At 39.3% G+C, this 22,330-nt stretch overlaps 1 protein-coding gene across 1 annotated transcript in view; it reads right to left on the bottom strand.

The window, feature by feature from the left end:
- FLRT2 (fibronectin leucine rich transmembrane protein 2) overlaps positions 1–20,902 on the bottom strand; it is a 78,268-nt gene extending 57,366 nt beyond the window's left edge. The window contains exon 1 of the mRNA XM_038406973.2: positions 19,585–20,902. The gene's annotated coding sequence lies outside the window, so the exon portion shown is untranslated. The remainder of the gene's footprint in view (positions 1–19,584) is intronic.
- Between the last annotated feature and the right edge of the window lie 1,428 nt (positions 20,903–22,330).

Genomic DNA, 22,330 nt, shown 5'->3' with positions numbered 1-22,330 from the left:
TAAGACATATTTTTAAACCAAACATGCAAGAGTTGGTAATACTGACAGGTATATTTTCCCAGTACATTTTTGATATTGCCACTGACATTAAATCTGAACAACTAAGGTGCTTACATTACTAAGATAATGTTATTGCTATTAATAGTCTTGAAGAACTGCTGGATTTGGAGCCACTACATAAAGTCATGGATGGCTGTATAAAGGTCATTACTTTTATAGGTAGAACATTAAAAAGAACAGGAAACTCCACACATATGACTTTGTACTACTGTACATTTACCTTCAAAGGGCCAGAAATGAATTTGACAGGAAGAGTACTTGTGAGAAATATAATACTATATAAATGACACTATGGTGCAAGCTAAGTTTATTACTATATAAATATTGATGTTATTAATGCCACCTAGAGTATGCAAGTACAAAATATACCACTACATATTATATGTAGTGTAGCAGTTTATGTCAGTGAGGCATTACTTCTGTTGCAATAAGATCTGTTTTAAAATGATTTATTGCATTTAAGCTCCCTGAGAGAAAAAGAGAGGGAGAGATGTGTATATGGGGGTATATGTGCAGAACTTAATAACAAAAAAGACCATCACATTTCCCCTTAAGTTTATTGCTACACTATTCTGCATGGCAATCTAATAATGTTGGCTTTGGCATATCTACAACAGGAGCACAATCATCCCATTACTTACATGTACCTGGCCTCATTAAAGTGAATGGGAGCTTGGGTGTTCATAAATGGTGGGTTGTTTGAACCCATGGATATTGGATCTGGAATATATACATAACAGATCATATCAGCTGGAGTTTGGAGAAGAATTCTGTCAAGGGACAATGATCTCCTTGGCTCCATTATTCTCTCAATTACTCATACATAGCTCTCATTGAAGACAAAGACACTGAAGTTTGGGCATGGCTTTTTGAAGCAGGAGAGCTGAATCCTGTGAAAACATTCTATCCTGCAGACTTCATTACCGCTACACCAAATGACCAACATAGATTTAATCATTTTTATCATAAAATCATAGAAATTAGACTTTGTATGCCAACTACATCAACCTCTGCCATTCCAGGCTTGTTTCCAACACTGTTTGCCAGTGCTTTGCCATGTCTAAATACAATTGTATACAGCAATAAAGCTTCCACGAGTTCCCTTTGGAGACTGTTCCACAGATCTCACTATTAGGAAAATTATCCTGATATTCAGCTTAGTTTAAAACAGTTACAAAGGAAGGAAATCAGAGATACTGTAGTGAAAAAAAGTCCAGATTTTCAAAGCTTCTGAATACTCAGCAGCTCCCTTTCATTTCAATGTGATCTTCTGGAGACCTAATGCTTTTGAAAATCAGGTTATATAGGGTCCCAATGATTTCAAGGGAATGACTTACATGCTTAATCAGGGCTTATCTATGGTGAAATATGTGCTTAGGAGCCTACTTTTAGGCACCCATTTGTGAAAGTCTTAGCCAACATCTGTTAAGTTCCAAATTACTGTTACTTATGGTATGTTGACAGTTGCTGAGAAAAACCCAGCATTGATGCTCTGGATAATGTACAATAATGTTGTACACCAATCAAGATTACATGTACCTTTTATACATTTTTTTATTATGACTTTGGGGTATCTTCTCATCTCAGCATGTATATATGTGCCATCAATGTAAGGATATCAAGGAATGAATAACGTATACCTTGTTAGATGGCTGGTGGAACTTTTCAGTGGACTTACAATCTTACAGATACAAAGCAGCCAGATTTTATTCAGATGAATACTCTTTTGCATATGAGAAAAAATGTAAAGAATAAAAGGAAGTGTTCAAATATTGCTGCCACTTGGATTTTATACTTTTAGTGCATTTCATGAATTATGTGGAAGGTGACAAGGTTACAGTTAAAACTGGAAGAATAATATAGTAATAAGGGTTTTACAATTTTCACAGCTGAGAAGCCAAAGTAAAAGTGCCTCTCATTTTATAATTCCCTATAGAAGTCATAGTCAGCCATCCCACACACAGGATAAGAACTCAGGGTGTGAAATCCTGGCCCCATTGCCCCATTGAAGTCCATGTGAGTTGGTCCATTGACCTTATTGGATATGTTTACACAGCTCACAGCAGTGAGCCTCCCAATCAGAGCCAATAAATTCGGGCTTTGCAGGGCTCACTCTAGCACACTAAAAATAGTTGTGTAGATAGTCCTTTGAAGTAACAGCTTGGGCTAGAGCTTAGGCTCTGAAGCCTAGGAAGCGGAATTGGTTTCAGAGCCTGAGCTGGAACTTAAAGTACTGTCTACACTGCTTTTTTAGAATATTAGCATGAGCCCTGCTAGCTCAAGTCTGTTGACATGGGCTAGGAGGCTTATTTTTGTGGGCCGTGTAGACATACCCATTGGGGCCATTATTTCACCCAGGGCCTTTGACTCCAGAAACACAGATTATTGTCACTTGTGTTAAAGAATGAATTTAAAGTTCACACTTAGATATTATAGTTCTGGTAGTCAGATATGTGCCCAGACAGACAGACACTAATTATTGAAAATTATTCAATGTTATATATGATTATAATGCATAATTAGTGCTATGCAGAAACTGGAAATTCCATTTCACAGAAAATTCCACAATTTCAGAAAAAAAAATCATTCCAAATCAGAACAAAAATAAATAATTTTGAAAGTTTTCATGAAATTAAAATATTTCAATTGTCTTTTGACTTAAAAAGAAAAAGAAAAGAAATATTAAATGAAAAATAATTTCAAAATGAAAAATCAAAATGTTCCATTCTGAAATTGTCCTTATTGAAGCACTTAAAAAAAATCTCAACAAAAGTGATACATTTCTATGGGAAGTTTTGATTTTGATAAAATGGTGTTTTCCAACAGAAAAATGTTCTTTCACAAAATTTTCAGCCAGTTGTACTCATGATGCTAAAGCCATAGGTCAAATTGATGATCTTATGGTAAATCTAAAGGCTTGTCTACACTGGCACGCTAAATCAGTGCAACTGCAATCGATCGTATCAGTGTTGATTTAGCGGATGTGATGAAGACACAATAAGTCGATGGCAGAGCACTCTCCCGTCAACTTCAGTACTCCACCTTTCCAAGAGGTGGAATCTAAGTCAGCAGGAGAGTATTTCCTTAAGCAGCAGTGTAGACCAGGCCAAAAATAAATTACCTAAGTAGTGTTATATACTTTTTTCTTCTACCCCGAATAATCTAGGAGGATTTTGCAGCAGACTAGTCATACATTCATAGTGCCAGATTATGCACTGGTGTGAATCAACATAGCTCCAGAAAGCCAACAGACGTATGCCAATATACACCGCTAAGAATCTGACTTAACGTGTAAATTACACAGTGCATATGCTAATATCAGATTAGTTGGAAATGGGTATTGGAACATCCACTTCTCCTGAGTGTACTCAGACATACTCTAATGATTTGATTTACCAAGAGATAAATCAGTAGCTGGCTGCTATATTTTTATGCCACTCATGAAATTATTGACTCAGTAAGGCAATGGCAGATACTGCAGTGTGATCTCTTAGGTCTTACTTTTAGAGATAGAATATCCAGCACTGATATAACTACTCAACAGGATGCACCAGTGCATTGGGTCTGAGGTGCATCAGCTGGCAAAAGCCCTCAGAGAATTACTTCAATATTAATTTGGGAAATTATCTGTGGCCCTTCTCTTGTCCAGTGACCTGGTTTCATGCTGAAAGCTTTAGGATAGGAAAAGAGTAACAATGTAATTTTGCTTCAAACAAACAAAAAACAAAGAGCTTGTAGGAACATAGAAAGGCTTATCCTTTGAAAATATATTGCAATGCCTCCCATGTTTCTGGAAGGAAAACATTTTTGGTAGTCTATATTTTACCACTGTTTCATTTAATAATGCAGATCAACATTCATCCAGGGAGATCTTTCTGTGCTTTAATTCACCTTGTATGTCTGCCAACTTGCTGTCTCTTCTCATGATTCCTTTTGTTTGCCAGTTATTTTGTGGACCATGCCAGTAATGCCACTACAATTAAAGAGCGAACTGGCATTTTCATGAGAAACCTGGATTTTTAACAGGGGGGATGAAGTGGTTTCTCCCCATTTCAAACAGGCTTAGATTTATACTTTAGCATATCTGAATGAATGCTTTCCAGTGAGATCTATCTCAGAGAAAACCTGGCATCATTATGTGTAACGTTACCTTTTGTAGATGATAAAGACAATTGCAAATCATGTGCGGTGGCTGCAATTTAAAATACATCAAAAAGGCCAGATCCTGTGAGCTGTTTAACATGTTCAAAACCTATTGACTTTAACTGGAGTCAAAGGTGCTCAGCATCCTGCAGGATTGGGGCTCAGTTGTAAACAAAGGATTGTTTCTTCTGGTGGCTCTGAAAAATGAGTGTAGGTGCACCGTTCTCAAGGCTTATGGGAAATAAATTCAGTCTCTGGTGTAAGCAAAATCAGCTCAGGCTTATGGACAATAAATTCAGTCCCTGGCATAAGCAAACTAAGTTTGGATTAAATTCTCACATACAGTATTCTACGTACGCTGCAATCAATGGAATTACTCTAATATAACTGCAAATAGAATCTGGCCTTGAGAAAACAGCAGTGACAACTTTAGGGACACTGAAACTCATTCTAGCTCTACTAATTAATTTATGCTGATAAAGTGCTCTCACAGTGCAAAATGCTATGAAAGTGTTAAGGTTTATTATTATTATTATTCCTCTTTTAAGGTCTCCCCAGCTCTTTGCTGTGGCTGCTGGTCTGTTACACGAAGTCCTGCTTGCATATGCCACCAGCCCTCTTTTTGCTTGTGCACTGCAAACTCCAGGGCAGTGAAGCAGCAGTTTCCCAGACATAGACCCTTCCCGAGGAAAAGTAATTCTGTTAAGTTACCAGCTGTGAATGGTGCCTGGAAGACATCTATGTATAACACTTCACCGGAGTTCAATGAGAATTCTGTACAGAGAGAGTATGCAGTATCTGCTTTCATTGTATAATAGGAATGACACCCATTCATATTTTCTGAGTCTTTACAATTTTCATCCTCTATCTCAAACCACAGGGGGCCCATAGTCTATGTGCTGAGATATCTAGGTCCTGTACACAGTTTAATGTGTTTGTGAAGGCCTTTCTCTGCCTCGTTTGTGTCTCAGCTTTAGCATTATTTTAAATTAGTTTTGTTGAACTGAATATTCTGGGCTAGATTGTTTCTTTAAGGCGCAGCCTTGTGCTCGCTACTGGTGGTGCTGAACTACTTTGCCCCAAGGGAAGCTCCTGAAAGTATTATGTGACAGGGCAGAACTGAGCACCCTGGTTAACTCAGGTTTGTGCATCTTGCTCCTTTGTTTTCCTGGCCTGCTCTGTGACCCACTGCAGCAGAGGGGAAGGGGATGGGACACAGGGCTATGTCCTTGCTTCCTCTCAGCCCCCATTGCAGTGCATGGAGGGAGAAGTTCCTTTTTTCTTTCCAGAGCACAGAGACTACTGTTGCCCAGGCAAGGGATGGAGGAACCCATGTGCACCCATGTAAGATCCCAATTATAATATTGTCCATTGTTAGCTAACGTGCCCTTGGCTACACCCCTTCATTTTAAAATATTGGTCACTCTGCTACTGAATTTTAAAAGTTACCACTGAATAAGCAAATAAAAAGAAATTATGTGTAGGTCCTATATATAAATAAAGCTTGCAAATGACTGATGCATTGCATGATCACACGGCATCTGCAAGCACATTGATTAGTTTAATATATGGAACATATAAGCATCTCTCCTGTCACCTCTCTTTATTCCTCACAGTATTTCCATCGGCTTTCACATAGCTCTACCACTGCACTGCAGTCCTGGTCTCCAGTAGTGCTGAATCTTTCCTGGAGTCAGACTGCTAATTTTTCTGTATTATACAATATTTTTCTGATGTAGATACATATCCACCAGCAACACGGATGAGATCCCTAAGCTCCTTTTTATCTGTTCTTTAAGTAAAGATTTGAAACGAGGGGCCAGAGTCTTCCCTCAGTTGTAGCTGTGTGAATTTTGAAGTAATTGCACAGGCTTTGTTGGAGTTAATCTAGATTTGCATCGTTTAAAATAAGAGAAGATTTTAAGTATTGTTAGCAAAACTCTGGTTTTCACTCCTCCACCTTCATGTCTGCACTTATTGGCCTTTTTGCCTTTATCAGGACCTGAAGTCTCATAGGATTTAAATTATATTGAGAGAATGATTCTCAGCTGTGTCAGGTAAGTATTATGAGATAATGAGAAAAGTGATTAATACACACCATTGCATTCTCTATGTTGCAGCATATATGAAAAAAATGCACTTGTATACACATACTCACAAAAACTCACACTTTGGGGCAAAGCATGTTGGTAGAAATAACCTGCAAAGCAAGGAATCAACTTCATGCAAAACAATTAATTAGATTTTTAGAGATAAGAAAAAAAGATTTTCCTCTTGACAGATCAACTCAGAGCTTCTCTTATCAGCGTACATTAAGCCAGTTTTGTCCATATATCTATAAGTGATCCTGGATATTCTTTCCTGGTTCAGTTCTCACACATGAGAAATGTTGGGATAGACAAAATCACAGGTCCATATAAGCAGATCTCTTGTATGTTGTCAAGAAGACCAGTATATTTATGGCTATAAATGCAATGATTTTGATAGTCAGGAGGTGCTGTGAATTTGGGAGGGTGGGGGAAGAGAAAAATACTGTTCATTCTAGTTTTAAAAGATTAACAGTAGGAATTTGGAGCACTAATAATTACAGCTGTAATTTGATGTCTAACTAATGAGTCTATTATTAGGTCACTAGGTGAATGTTATCCATTGCTCCCACATATAATTGTCAGCAATAAAAATACTAACAGATTTATTTCGGCATAAGCTTTCTTGGGTAAAAAGCCCCCACTTCCTCAGATGCCACAAAAGCTTATGCCCAAATAAATCTGTTATTCTTTAAGGTGCCACTGGACTCCTCGTTATTTTTGTGGATACAGACTAACACAACTACCCCTCTTATACTTGTCAGTACTAACTTGCAGGGAAGGGATTCTTGACCTTAAAACTCTGCCTATATCCATAGGTCTCCCATTGCATATATAGATGACACTCGGGATGAAAAAAATATTCTTTCAGCACATAAAAAAATACTCCAGTATTCTACTCTGATGGTCCATGCACTTCAATTTTATAAAGTGGCATCAGGATACTACAGTAATGAGTATGATATAAGAATCTAAATGAATAGAATAGAATAGAATAGAATAGAATTTGCCTAATTTAGCTACAATGATTTTAGCCCTGACTAACAAAATAGTAGTTTTTATACAATCAATATTGAATCAAAATGTCCTAATCGTCACTCTCTTAGGTTATCTACACCTTGGATATCATTTGAGTCTGTGATGGCAATGGCCAACCAGTTTTTATCTACTAAGCCCTGTCCCCAGCTACCAGTTAGCAAAACCACCCATACTTTGCTTCCCACGACTGTTTCACAGCTGTGATACAAAGTCTTGCCCTAAATTCTAAGGTTAAACATTCTCTCACAAAGTAGCAGCATTGCTTTTGTGTGTTATTGACAGGTGGATTATCTTTAGCATCACAATAGCAAGTTGCTCACATGGTTAATATCTCACTTAGACAACTCCAGTATCAGAATACAGACACCTCCAGTTTTAATTGAACTAAAAGGAAGTAGCAAATGAGTAGAGGACATCTGCTATCTTCCTCTCCCCGCCCCTCCCAATAGTGTTCCTATGGCAAGACAAAGTATTTAATTCACTAAAACTGATAAGTTACAATTTAATACAAATGTCTAGTCTAATGTCTAATACCAAATGTCTAGAGCTGCATCGATAAAATCATTATGTCTGCAGTCTTCTGACACAAGGAGATGAAGGTTAGGCCAGTAAATTTTTCAAAGGCTTATTATATGCCCATGCTGATCAAATGCACATGAGAAGCAAAACTAAATATACGTAGCAACGGAGGAGAGCCTAAAAATGTCACAGAAAATCCATGAATTGCAAAGGATCTAGCAATTGTTATAAAACTGATATAAGAAACATGAATTAAAAGATAAAAAGATCCCTCAGTAAATTAAATTACTAAATTCTACATTTCTTTCTGAAGTCTGCAAGCTACCCAGAGAAAACTATTAGGACAATGCTAAAATTGATCTTAAATGATCTCCAGGTCAAAAGTCCCAGCATCTACTTGAGTCCATGGCTTTTAGAAGAGGAAAAGGGTTTGTCTTCACAAAACAGACAAATAATACTATTTGCCATTGTGTTTAGAGTGGAAGAATGACTCTATATTCACAGCCCTGAAGCCTAAAGTCCTCTGTTTATTTAAAGGACAAAGAGAGCAGAAATAGTTGCAGTAGAAGCTTCCAGAATACATCTCTCCAATGCAAATACACCTCACTAAGGACGAAGGAAGGTCTTGTGGATAAGGCATTGGAATTGGACACAAAGTTCAGTTATGATACTATTCTTGAACTAAAGAAAAACATACTGACAGAAAATATATAGAAAATTTATATTGTTCTATTTTTTACTCATGCCTGGTTTTATGGAACACAGAACAGAAGACTTCTGAAAATCTGCCAGAATTCAGGGTTTCTTACAAACACATGAAAAGATTTTTAAAAAACTATTCTAGGTGCATTTGAATGCTTTGAAAATGGGAGACACATAATAATGAATCAGGCATAGTATGGCCAGGTACACAAGTTTCCTGAGGCACTGCCAATGCAGCTCAGTCACACACCTGTCTTGAAACCGTTCAATGGTTCTAATTTGTGAAGTACTTTTCCCATGTAGGAAAATATCCACTACAGGCTTAACTGAGATGAGCCAAACTCAATTTATTTGTAATTTAAATCATCCTGGAACATGGATCTCATAGTATGAAGGGCTAGTGTATTAACCCACACAATGACACCTTTCCATTGGTCTTTTCCCCCTATCTTTTTTAGGGCTGTAGTAACTGGATCCTGGTCACACTCTGCAAGATTGCCTGGCACCAAGTACACATTCATATTGTCCAGATACTACTGACAGTTCCTGGAGAACACACAAATCATATAAGTGACAAAGCCTCATAAGCACAACAGGTACATCCATCAATAGGATATCCTTACTCCTGAAGTGTCGGTTCCCTTCTCCTTATGAACCCATAACTGGCATTGACATAAGAGGGAATTTGTACTGTATAAAGAAAGAAATCCCTACACACAATGTAGATTTAATCCATTGTATGCACCACTTTTCATCACTTCACTGTGTTTAGAATGCAATGTCAGGTTCTACCTCGCCTTCAACTGAGGGGGCGAAAAGAGAAATCTCATAACATCCTTACAGATTTTGATCAACATTTGACCTACCAGGGATTTAATCAACAGGACAGCATGAAACAGGAAATAACATGGCAATGCTATATGTTTAAGTGCATGATGATAACTTCCATTAGCAATTTACTTATAAAGAAGAAGCAATAACTATAAATTTTAGCATTGTTTTCATCCTTTGCGGCCCCATTGTACTATCTCCAGCTTTCTTCTGATTTAAATGGAACTCTTTTCAATGTCAAATGAGAGGCTAAATGCCACTAGAAATCTACCTGGCTCTAGGAAAGTAGGTGACATATCACAAATCATCAAGAGTCTGAAATCAATTTATAAGAAATGTTATTAGGTTATGTATTTTAAATAACATATTTATTTAATTAGTGTGAGTCATATCATGCCCCTTTGATCCACATATGTGGGGTGGACTTTCTGTACACAGATCTCCCATGTTTTCAAGGAAAGGTAGGGATCAGCTATATCTCTGCCATTATCACCCCTACGTCCCAGATACTACAGAGACCTTTCAAGGAAGTATGCCTAGGAAGGGAGAATGAGGAGGTAGAATAGGGTTAGGAATGGGGACACAGAATAACCCACCAACCTGTTAAGGAATCACATCTGAAGTTAATAGAACCTGATACTATGTGCTTATTCCTCAAGAGAATGATTTGGGGGAATCTCACAGACTTTTCCTCCTCTCTTGATTCCAACCTTTTTTCTTTTACTTTTTTTGGGGAGGAGTGGAGCAAATGGGTTATTAGTAACAGCTTACATTATTCAAACTGTGGACATTATGAAACTCAGATGTACTTGTTGCTTTGAACACTGATTGTATACCTCTTCATTTCACCCCGTTTGGCCAGTCATTACAGATTTCTCACTTTCATCCTGTTTTCCCTGGTCATTTTCTAGCCACGTTCCCCTGCTGGCTCTCATCCTATACAAGTACAATGCTGCAGTGTTTGAGTTACAAACACAACATGGGCAATATTTAAATTCAAATAAAAAGATTGTTTAATTGGAATTTAAAATAAAAAATGAAATATTTGTTTTTATCTTAGAACTTAGAACTAAAGAACTGGCAGCTTTATTCACCAGATCCTTTCTGGTTGGATGTCTATACACAACTAACTAAATACTTCCAAAGTCCTGTCTCAGACTGTGTTGTGTAGAATAAGAGAGAGTCATACTATCTAAATATGAACATGCATCAATATATTCACCCCAGTTAGTGCAAAGGAATGTAAATTCCACCCCTTTAATGGTAAGGACTGCTATGCCTAGCATTTGTTTCCTTCCACAGCGCAATAGCTGTTCTTTCTGCCTGGCATGAGATGGGTTCACTAAGGTAATCGCTTGCCAATCATGGTCATCATTCAAGACAAACCAATACATAGATTATACTTACACATCTCCTTAAAATCCCTGACTGTTTCCTCACCAGATATAACACAAAGTAGCCTATGACTCAGACCAATATTTCTGAAATTTGGTTATGTTTGTTTTCTTACTAATATTCGGGGAGTAGGGTAGGGTGTGGGACATGTTCTCTTGGTCGGTACATGTATAACCAAATCATCATCCTGCAACTTGTAAAATATGATTGCATAGGAGATTTTGGTAGCCTGCCCTAAGGGAAGTTCTGGATAATAGAGAATCCTCATAATTAGAATTCCCATGTATTTGATCTAATACAGTTTCCATCAACGTCACAGAAATATGAGTGGTTGTGAAATTCAGAGTCATCATTGCCCCTAGAAACTGATTTATACACTTCCAACTTTGAAAAGGGTAAAGAACTCATACCAAAAAATTCCAGTCAGACTACCCTTATCCTTAGGGTGGCTGCTGAAACTTATAGTAGTTCAAGATCTAGCAGTTTCAGTTGGTAGCACATGACCTACTTACCTTGATTACCAATCCATCTACTTTTAATCAAACAGCCCCTTTATCTGTAAATCCCCTATCACAACATGAAGGATATGTGGATCTGCTGATAAGAATTTTTTTCAGGAAAAGAGTATCTGGGCAGATAACAGTTTTATTTCTAGGGCTGCTGGCAGGAACTCTAACACCTCATTCATTCCAGATGTATAAAGGTCCACTGTGTAGATCTGAGAGTAGAGCTGAGCATTTAACAGCTATGGTAACAGAATGTATACCCACACACCATATTTGATGGTAAATATCAAGTTAAAAGGATATTGATCATACTATCCCAATTTGGAATTAAAACAATTACCTTGTTAACATTTAGTTTTCCATGGGGCCCAATTCTCTACTCTGTTACACTGGTTTTACATCTATGTAATGGAATATGATTTCCATGGAAATATACCAATCTGATATTGGTATACCAGGGAGGAGACTCAGATCCATAGTCTTCCAAAGGAAATGGTAGTAACCCAGCTGCATGAGTCATTTAAAACTGTACTGGACAAAGTACTACTTTTGGGAGCACTCCTGTATTGGCTATCACAGCAAAGTAGAGCAAAAAGGAGAACAGACAAAACTGAGGGCATCTTTTCCATCTCTAAATTCTGTGATAACACCTATGTAACCTAGTCCAATAAACAGTTATGTGGAAGTAATGAACTAATTAGTCTCCAAAATCAGAAGGAAATGAACTTGCCAAATGAGCCTCCATAATTCAAATTCTCTTAAAGGGTTTTCTTTCTGCCCTAAATATAATTCTGTATACACAATATCATATACATGGAAGACTTTGTTAAAACAGTTAATGGATAAAGCAATTAAAGCAATAGTATGTTAGCTGGTCTGCTACAGAGATTATGAAAAGTGTGTGTATATGGTGATGGGCGATCCAACACTGTTCACGGCATTCAGAGTACAAATTTGACAAAGAGAAATATACCTTATATTCTTTTATTGCCTATTTTCAAAGCTATAATAGTAGACACTTTTCTCTGAGTAAAGACTGTTATTGTGTTATACACCACTGCTAAAGCTAGAGGTTCTGAAATTAATTTTGTCAAACGGTGAAAGTAATTTCTCAAAGAAAAAGTGTGTGCTACTGGCAGGATTCATTTTACAGTTTTCCGCTGAACTGCAGATCAACTTAAAAAACAATAACAAAACAAAAGTGTCCTCCCTAAGCACTGTGGCATAGAGCCAGAGCCAGATATTTCAAAGGTCACTGTTGGGCATATACCAATTTGATACAAAGAGTTAAATGACACAGTTTGAAAGGGCTTTTATTTATTCATTTATTCATGTAAGCGTGCTGCTACATTCATGCAGTGTTACATGTATACCCATCTGCAGCATTAGACAACTTTGTTTTTAGACTGGCCTTTGTTAATTTCATTTTAAAGGTACTGAAATGTATGCTGGACAATAACCCTTTTCAAATACATAATTGTACATGAATTAAAAAAGTGCAATTCATATTCTGTGGACACTTAAGAAGGGAAAATGTCTCAAGTGACATTTGAGACATTTAAAACAAGACTGGATGATTTACAGAGGACAATCCTAAACTAGACAAGATGACCTAAAAGGTCTTCTCCATCTCTCTCTTTTATGATTCAGTGAATAATATGGGGCTAACAGTAGTAAATCAGTAAAGAGAGATGCAATACGCATCTGGAACATTACTATATTTGGTTGGAGTCTTCTAATTGTGATCCAGAGCAAACATTGGAAGTACTGATTTCACACCGCCTTGGACATTTTTTCTATGCTTATTATTTATAATAAAGCAATCATTAACTTTTTCAACTGATAGGACTTAAGAAAGAAAATTCAGCCTGATGGAGCTTGTAAATAGCCCTGAAAGGATAAGGGATAAGACCAAAAGCTATCACAGGCCAAATCCAGCTTGGCCATTGTTTTCTAGGGGATTGCTCATGAAAATGAGGCAAACTAGATTTGGCCCAGGAAGCTAGTCACATAGACTGGCGTAACTTAGCCCTGCAGAAACCTTTCAATGCTGATGCAGCTATCGCTCATACTCAGGGATGCCTTCACTCCCAGTCCAAAAACAAAATTACGATGAGATGCTAAAATACTGCTGACAAATATTCCCACTATTACAGATACTCCAGCTCTTTAACTAACATAATTTCATACACAAAATAGTTCACTACATCCAGCTTGCCAATAAAAAAATAACCCAAAGAGAGCTTTGCAAACCTAAAGCCTGACCTACACACAGCTTGTGTACAGGTATAACTCTGTTGGTTAGGGGATGTGGTATTTCACTGAAATATTTGTATAACCCCAAGTGTGGACACAGTTATATCAATATAAATGTGCCTTGAGTCAGTGTAGATTACTCCCCTGCCTGTGTGGGCACATTTATATTGGTATTACTGCAACCACACTAGGGGAATTGTATTGCTTTAACTATCCCAGTATAAAATCAACTTGCATATGTCAGGGTATCAGGATTGGGCCCACAGTCAAAAAAATATTACGGCATTGTTTTTCATCCATAGAGTTTTGTTTAGCAGTTGTATGTATCATTTTCTAGAGAGTCTACCAAATAAATCATCAAAAGCAAGGCACATAAATCCAGATAGAATGTTCATAGTGCTGACCTGACACCCAATTTGACTGATATTAATGAGAGCTGAGGGCACTCAACACCTAGAAGACTCAACACCATGGTCTAGAAACTTACAGTAAAGAAAAAAAATGTTTCTAAATTATCTTTTTTTGGGGGTTGCGTTTGTACTGACAAAATCAATTTCTAATATTTTTTTAACTGACAGTAACTTTACTCAATCATGAGAGATTTTGTAGAACAGTTCAGAGGAGATATTCTTGAAAAAAAAAGATATCTTCACTGTAGTGTTGCACTTTAATTGTTACTGCAGTTGCTTTTCTTCTATGTGAAGAAAGTACAGGAGAGTAAAAGTGAGGGAAATGTTTGTAATTTTTAACCTAGGGGGCATTTTACCTTCTGATTGCTAAATTGTGATCAAGTTGCAATCTATGACTCTGAGGGATTGGTGTCTGTGTATCTACATCATGCATATCTATATAAAATACTAGAACACATGCAATTAATTCTACATCTCACACAAGTAACCCTTATGCAGGAGAGAAGTCTCATTTACTTCTATGGAACTACCCAAATAGCTACGAACTATTTGTGTGACTAAATAGTGTAAGACTGTGTCTTTGGTTAAGAAGTGAAACATTCTCTTTGCTCTAATTTAACTTTCCCTGTTGTTTTTTGATTAAGCAGTGATATGAGTTGCCAGCTTCAGTAGGGAAAGACACAATCTTACAGTATGAGCCTATTTCAGTCCTGATAAGGTGCTGATAATGCTTTCCATGCAGAGATCTGACCTTTTCTGGCTTTAATGGATCATGTAATATTTGTGTACAGTTTATAATAGCTGCTGTGGGAGAAGTGCCTAGCACCAGCTTGCACAGGTATTACTGTAGGCAGAAGTCATTGTGAGTAGAGGCCCAATAGCTTTACCAGGAATTTTTTGATGGGAGGGGGTGATATTTTAAAATCATGTGGCCTAACCCTGCACTTCTCACTCAAATTCATTGATATTAACAGGAATCTTGCCTGAGCAAAAAGTGCAGAACAGGGCTGTTGGCTTATTTCATTATTTCAAAAGGCAACTGATTGGATGTCTGCCAGTCTGGGAGCTGTTTTATTTTTAGAGAATCCCAATTAAATTATACATAAAACAGCCTTTTGAACAGAGGAGAAATCATCCCTCTTCCCCCTCCCCCCCCGCCACACACCTTCTGGCCCCCTCAATCCAAGTAGTTCTAATATGGTACCATTTGAGAACAAGAGTGATAAAAGGAACAAAGCGTCCTGTCCTGCTTAACTCTTAGTCAGGATCTGGCCCCACATGAGTAAGGACTTGCAGGATCAGATTATCATGGGTATTTAAAGGTTATCGCCCCAAATATATTTCAAAATTATTCTTTTTGTTTTAATTTCTGTGACTGTGGTCTTTAACCTATAACTGTCACAGAGAATTACAATATTAATCAGTTGAATAGCTGGCCAGTGATTAATAATTACGAAGGTGGCCTTTTATCTTGAAAGTCATGTCAGAAAATTTTCTGTGACCTTTTGGTATTCATGCTCTGTAAGGGCCAGATCCTCCAATGTGCCAATCAGCTCCTGTGAGATGCAGCGTACCCTTTGCCTTGCATGAACTTCAATGGGGGCTGAAGGGTGCTCAGCACCTTGCAGGATTGAGCAGGATGGACCTGATCCTGCATTGTTGGAAGTTTATGGGAGTTTTTCCTGAATAAGGTCTGCGGGGTCAATTTAAATGACATTGGTCTTTTGAATGAACCACAAGGTCTGCACACTTATATAAATACATCCTCACATTAAACTAAGTCAAAGAAGGTTTCTTTTAAAATACATTAATAACATTTGAGGTAAAATATACGGAAGACCTTTAAGCAGTAGGTCTACGAACACAAGATTTCTTTTTCTTTTATAAAAATGATGTTTACAGAACTCTTTATGCATCATTAAGTTTTCTGGAATCCTAACCATAGCATGATGGATTTGGTTTAAAAGATTCTAGTATTTAGTTTAGATTCACTTCAAAGGGGCATGTCAGAAAGAAGAAAATAAAGGCAGTTAGTTGCGTAAATCACAAGTAAAAAATGAGAGGGAACATGAAGGTTCCAACAACTTTGCCATCAACTGAAAATAACAAAGTTTATTGTACTAATACAAGATTTTACTGTTTGATGCAACTAGAATATATTTGTTGAAGGGAGAATAGTTTTTATTTAAAATATTTTTCATAGGGTTAATGGTGGTGGTGCTGCTGGTTTTTTTTAATCAGTTTGTTTTAATAAAACAGCTCAAAAAAGGATAGGGTTTAATAATTATGCTTAATGGTCATTTTTCTTTGTCAGTTAATTGAAAGGACTAGGTCAAACATTGCTTGAGGGGAAATAAACCTAGTGTCTTCAATATATGCTAATTTAGCCTTCTTTAAAATAGTAACTTTACTGTTATATCTTTCTGCTCCATTTAAATAAAGAACACAAATATTTTCCACAAGTAAATGCAGATCTGTATATTTCTACTGCAAATATAAGCTCTTTTAATTTCTTTAGCAAATAAATAAATAAAAACACATAAAAGCTCCTGAGTAAAGACTGCCCAAGGGGAGGGAGGGAAAAAAAACTCCTAAAACCACCATATTACCAAGCAGTAATGCACCAAATACAATCTGGAACATGTCAAACAATGGTATCCACCCTCTTAAGAAATGTGCTAATCTAAATCCTCAATTGCTGTTAACAATAATTAACTAAAACATGAAATATGAATATGGATCCAAGCAAGAGACAAATTAGTATTGAGAAGCTGTGTTTAATAATCCCCTAAAAGAGACCATCTGTTTATAAAGACCCCCTTTTCCTTGATCTCTGACATGTATTCATAATATAGACACAGCTGGATTTTTTTTTCTTTTTTAAAATACCCTGATACTATAAAGTCCTACCCACAGTATATCTGGTATGAATGTTTGTCTCAAGTTTCAGTTGTTATGTAAGCACTCTGGGGCAATAAAATTTCACTTACAATCATCAGGCTTTGGAGTAAGTATTAAAACATCAGATGGACTGCACTGCTTTCTTTATTGCATAGGACACTACTAGATTTATTTTTTTAACACTGATCCTATTCTCAGTACTCTCTGGAATAGCTGTCTAGATGTCTCCTGTTCTTTAAATTACTAGTACAGTACTTACTTGGGTTTGTTTTGTTTGTTTAAATAGTTATTAAATTACACTACCAACAGAGGACACTACTTTGGGAAGATTGAAGGAAAGTTAGGTGACTTCTAGGTATCAAAAAGCAAAGCAATTCATATACCATGTTTTCAATCTACTTTAGAGAAGACAAGAGAGGGGAAAAAACACACACTATTGATCCTACACTTCTCACAGATAGAGGTCACTAATGGACTGAATTTGAATCAGTGTGGTAGAAACCGCAAAGTTATATGGAAGTAATCTAGGGAAAAATGAATTCATTTTGAGATTAAAGAAGAGGTGGCAGAGATGATTAAGAAAAGCCCTCACCTTCACAGAAACAATGTTATCCTAAAGGTACCCTCTTTCCAGTCTGTTAAACAGACAGTGCCATAATGGGAAAGCCTGATAGAATTGGACATTTGAACCCCTGCTTGTTTTTGAGTTTGTAAGCATCAGTTTACCTTTTTCCTCTGTTAAAAAGTATGGAAAAATCAAACCTAATAAGATTCTACACTTTGGAGATCTGCTATTTTAAGCAATTCAAGACTAGCACATTCTTGATTCTGGATTGAAACCATAGCCCATGTAATGCAGATTCCAACTGGGAGGGTGTAGAGTTGCTAAAGGGTGATATGCCTAAATCCTAAATCAAGCTATCCAACAGGCCAGGATATAAATGTGACCTGTAATAGTGGCTCAGATTAGATCCAGACAGAGGCAAACCAGGATAAAATATCATCATAAGAAATATAGGGGGTGGTGGTGTGTCAGGAGGGAATCTTTTTAGAATACCATGTGCATTCCAACACAATTCCTCTTTGTTACAGCCTTGGACTTTGAAAACTGTGAGGAGTGTTCTGATCACAGATAATTTTACAAGCACTGCATTAACACGGGGATTAGAATTGCTTCATTTACACAGTTTCTGGCCTGTATGATCATTCTTTTAATTGCCTGGTTAACCAGTCAGGAGGGAGAACAGCAATTTAGACAGAATTTCCTCTACAAATGGAGAAGTTCAAGGTGCATATGCAATGCCCCATCATAGCTCAGTATCAGGGGCTAGTTGCATAGATATTTTGCAATGTTTCATTCTGGATTCATTTTCAAGAGCAACATCAACCTGGAATAAGTCAGTATTGTATTTATATTTTTTTTATACAAGTCACTTTTTAAACTTAGTAATCCTGGCTTTTAGATGCATCTGTTGTCACGGTGCTGCAGAGCCATGCCCCAATGACAGCAATGACTCTTTATTTCAAAGAGAGAGAGAAAAGATTTATTGGTGCGGTACCTTTAAATTAATTTGGAAGAATGACAGAAGGCTAGTGCTGTTCCCACCCCCCCCCTTCCGCCGCCATGCACACTTTCATTTCCATATAGATCTAGAGCCATCTCAGTGACTTTTCTCTGAATTCATGATTGAATAAAAGGTACCTTTGGGTAAAAATCACATTATTCAATGAAGCCATGAATGAGGGGCATGGGAGGTTTGGGGGTTGTTGGGGATTTTTTCTGAGTAAAGACTGCAGGATTTGGCTCCACACGTTAGCTCAAACTTGAGATCTATTAGATTTTATTAGTTTGCAAGCTCTGAGAAGTTAGATGCAGTAGATAAACGTGTGTGAGAGAGAAAGAGAGAGAGAGAGCTCTCCCTTCTGGGTTTAGTATCTCTCCCGCTTCCCAGAAAATGCAACCAGCCTCTTCTTTTCTGTTTAGCAGTGGCTCTGCATGACCAAAAAGCAGCATCTGCTTTACAGCCGGTGTTTTGTTTTTGTTTTTATCCTCGCACGATGGAGAGGTTTTTGTTTGTTTGTTTGTTTTGTTTTTGTTTGTTTTTTTAAATCATCACGATTTGACTATTTACATTATAGGCTGCTGTCTATTTGGAAGACTTGATGCAATCCCTCCCCCCCCCCAAATAATCAAACACCACTCCCACCCCTCGAGATAATAACTCGGAGGTTCGTTTCTACAGATCTTCTAGGTGTTTCCTTTGAAAGCTGGAGCCTTGTTTCTCGATCATGGAGAGGTTGGGGTGCACATACGTGCGCGGGGAGGGGGGGGTTGGTTTTTGTAGGGATGCTAAAATGGTAGCGGACGATCTATAGTCATCAAAATGATTTGCGATGAGGAGGATGAAAGCTTTGAGATCTACTCAAAATACACTCTGATGGAAACAAACCAAAGCCAGGAAACTTGCATTGAAATTCACTAACAGGCGTAAAATAACCGAGCAACCCTCCTGACACTTGTCACATACCATTCATAAATGTGTGTGTGTGTGTGTGTGTGCACACACGGTCTCTAATGAGGTGGAGGGTGATATTTCTAGCATAGACCCCGATCCTGGAGCATTAACTTCTTACCTCCTTCTACTGAGGTGTGTGGGGGGGGGGGGGTAGCTGCAAACTACTGGGGAACTGGAATTAGCAGGGAGGAAAAGGGGAGAAATGAAATCTCATCCGTACCTGGCAGGGCTGGGAGTCCTTCTCCGGCACCGATCATAATCCCCCTCTGCGCCTTTTGCCCCCCACACCAAAACTTTTGCAGCCGCTGACGGCGCTGCTCCGTGGTGGTGGCCGTGCCGGTCGCCTTTGGCAGTATCCAATGCGGTGCGGGCGAAAAGCTGCCGGGGCCGAGCCCGCCCTGCAAGCTCCGCTTCCCCGCAGGCTGGCGCTTGCCTGTGTCTCCTCTCCGGAGCGCTCCGTTCCCCGTCTCTCTCCTTCCTCCCTTAGGAGGCAGCGGCATCATCCTCCCCCTTTCTCCTCCACCTCCTCCTCCAACGCGCAGCCCAGGGCGCGGGCATCCCCAGCACGCTTTCTCTCCGCGCTTCTCTCCCTGCCCTCCCGCTGCCCCCAGAGAAATAAATGAAGGGAGGAAGGGAAGGAGAAGCCGAAGGAAGCCGGTCACGCCTGGTCTTTTCTCCGCTGGAGACGCGTGGATCACATGAGGAGGAGCCCCAGAGACCCAGGACCCCGTGCAGCCTCCGGAGGGACCGGACACCTCTGTGTGAATATACGCGGGTCCGTCCGTCTCCTTCTCGCTCCTCGTCCTGGGCTGGCTCTCAGCCGGGCTTGCAGGCTGACCTTAGCCGTTATGCTGCCCCAGATCTGACTATTCCCTGCTAATGTAAGTCGTGCTTTTTTCTCTCTCTCCCTCTTCCCCCCTCCCTCCCGGCCTGACACCCCAGGGAGATGTTTACAGTAATGAATTCAGTTGATAGCCATCTCTCTCTCCCCCTCTCCTGGAGTCCCTCCCACATTGCTAGTTTAAAGAATGCTTGGAAGGCAGCGCAGGGCTGCAACTTAGAGCTTTCCAAGAGGCAAAGTCAGGCTCTGAGGGTTGGGGGGGGAGGGGGGTTGTTTTGTTTTGTTTTGTTTTGTTTTTTAACCCACCCCTTGTCGAAAGCGGTGTCTGCCCCCATCAGATTAGTGCCTACGCGCAATGTACTAGATGGAGCGCTGGCAATGCGAAGCGTGCTAGAAGGGTTACAGGCTAGATCCTGGCCGATGTGCGTGCTTTAGTTGTTTTAATGGCAAAGAGGGGCTCTCCTTGCAGCCCTCTCGCCAAATAGTTGTGCCAAAGAAGGTAACATTGGCAACATAGCTCTATTCTTGCATAATGAATGCCCCGCCGTCCCCCCGCCCCGGTTAGGAATACGGTCGCCGTGTGATCTGCGACTGTTCCTTTCTCCTGTCTGAGGGTTGTTGGAGCCTATCCACTGGGATTGTTTTAAATAAAAGAAACTCCCGGGGCCAGTGATCCAAAAGGAGAGGTTCCCCCCAAATTATGATAATCCTCTCCGACAACATGGCGTTATTTCACTTGCATGCAAGCTCTGACGATTTCTCTCTCTCTCTCTTTTCCCCTCTCTGCGAACTTTTATCTGGGAAATAACAACAAAACAATACAATCATATCCTTGGGGAAAGAGACGGATCTTTTTTAATACTCTGTCTGATTGCCCTGATCAGCCAGCCAGACTTTAAAACTGCTGGAGAAACCTGGGGATGTATTTTATGGCCAACTATGTCTTGCCATACACATCAGACAAACACCATACTGGTGTCTTGGACGGAGCCAAGAACCCCTTTAGTTTTGGTTTTTGGTTTTTTTCACACACGTTCCAGATTGTCCGCATTTCTTTCAGTGGGAAAGAAAAAAAAACAACAACAACACCCTTTCTAGTTCACTAGTAAGTGCCTGCCATGTTCTAACAAGTCCAGATAAAAGCTGTGTTATTTAATTTTGAAGAGCAAGTTACAATATAGACTTTCTGGGGCGGGCAGCGGGGGGACGGCTACCTGGAAAGTGCAGGACACAGACTGTGTTTTAAATTATTATAGGGGAGGGTAGAGAGGAAAAGAGAGGGGAAAATAGGTGAATTCGATCAATTCCATGTGTCTATTAGCCGGGAACGGCAATTGAAGTGTCTCGGGATGTATTTATTCGTTGCTTTTGGCTGCATGATGAACTCGAAATGTCTGTTCATCAGTAGTTTAAAAGTGGAGCCCTTTGACATCGGTTTCTGAATCTTATTCTAAATTCATTTGGGGGTCTAAATTATTCCCCCCTTTTCAAGGGCATACCTCATCCTGAGGCCGCTTGATGGGGGAAGCTCTATTTGATGCACTAAATAGAGATGGCCAATGTTTAGAGAATGGACTTGTGCGCATTACTCTGTGCCCCTCTCTCGTTTATAAACCCTGTCACACACCACCATCACCAACATCAGCACTACCACCACTTTGACTTTCCCTTCCACGCGCCCACCTTTCCCCACAGTGTAGTGCCCTTAAAGGTGGATACAGAAAGACTACAATTATAGCGCACTGGAATAGCCCGAAGCCCAGACAAGTTGTATTGCAAAAGTGCGCTCTAAAGAATGCCAAGGGGCAAATCAGGGGCTCAGGGCAGCCTGCCTGCCTGTGCCATCTTGCCAGGAACTTCCCTCAGCGGATGCCACATCAAAGCTTTGCTGCTCACTGCACTGCCCAGCCCTGGAGCTTTGTTTCCCGGAGCACAGCAGAAGCCGCCTGTTACCGCCACCCTCCCTGACCTTGATCTTGCTTCCAGATGACACATTTATCTGCACCGGTGCAGTGCCGCGGGGAGGGGGGAGACTAGAATATCCTGCCCTTCCGTGGGGGCTTGGGGGGTGACAGGAGTTGTCTGCATGATGGCAAACGCCTAGAGGCTTTATTACCTTTGCAGC

The sequence above is a fragment of the Dermochelys coriacea genome, chromosome 6, assembly GCF_009764565.3.
Source record: "Dermochelys coriacea isolate rDerCor1 chromosome 6, rDerCor1.pri.v4, whole genome shotgun sequence".
Lineage (NCBI taxonomy): Eukaryota > Metazoa > Chordata > Testudines > Dermochelyidae > Dermochelys > Dermochelys coriacea.
Note: the sequence above shows the minus strand (reverse complement) of the source record. Positions and strands in the feature narration are given on the sequence as shown.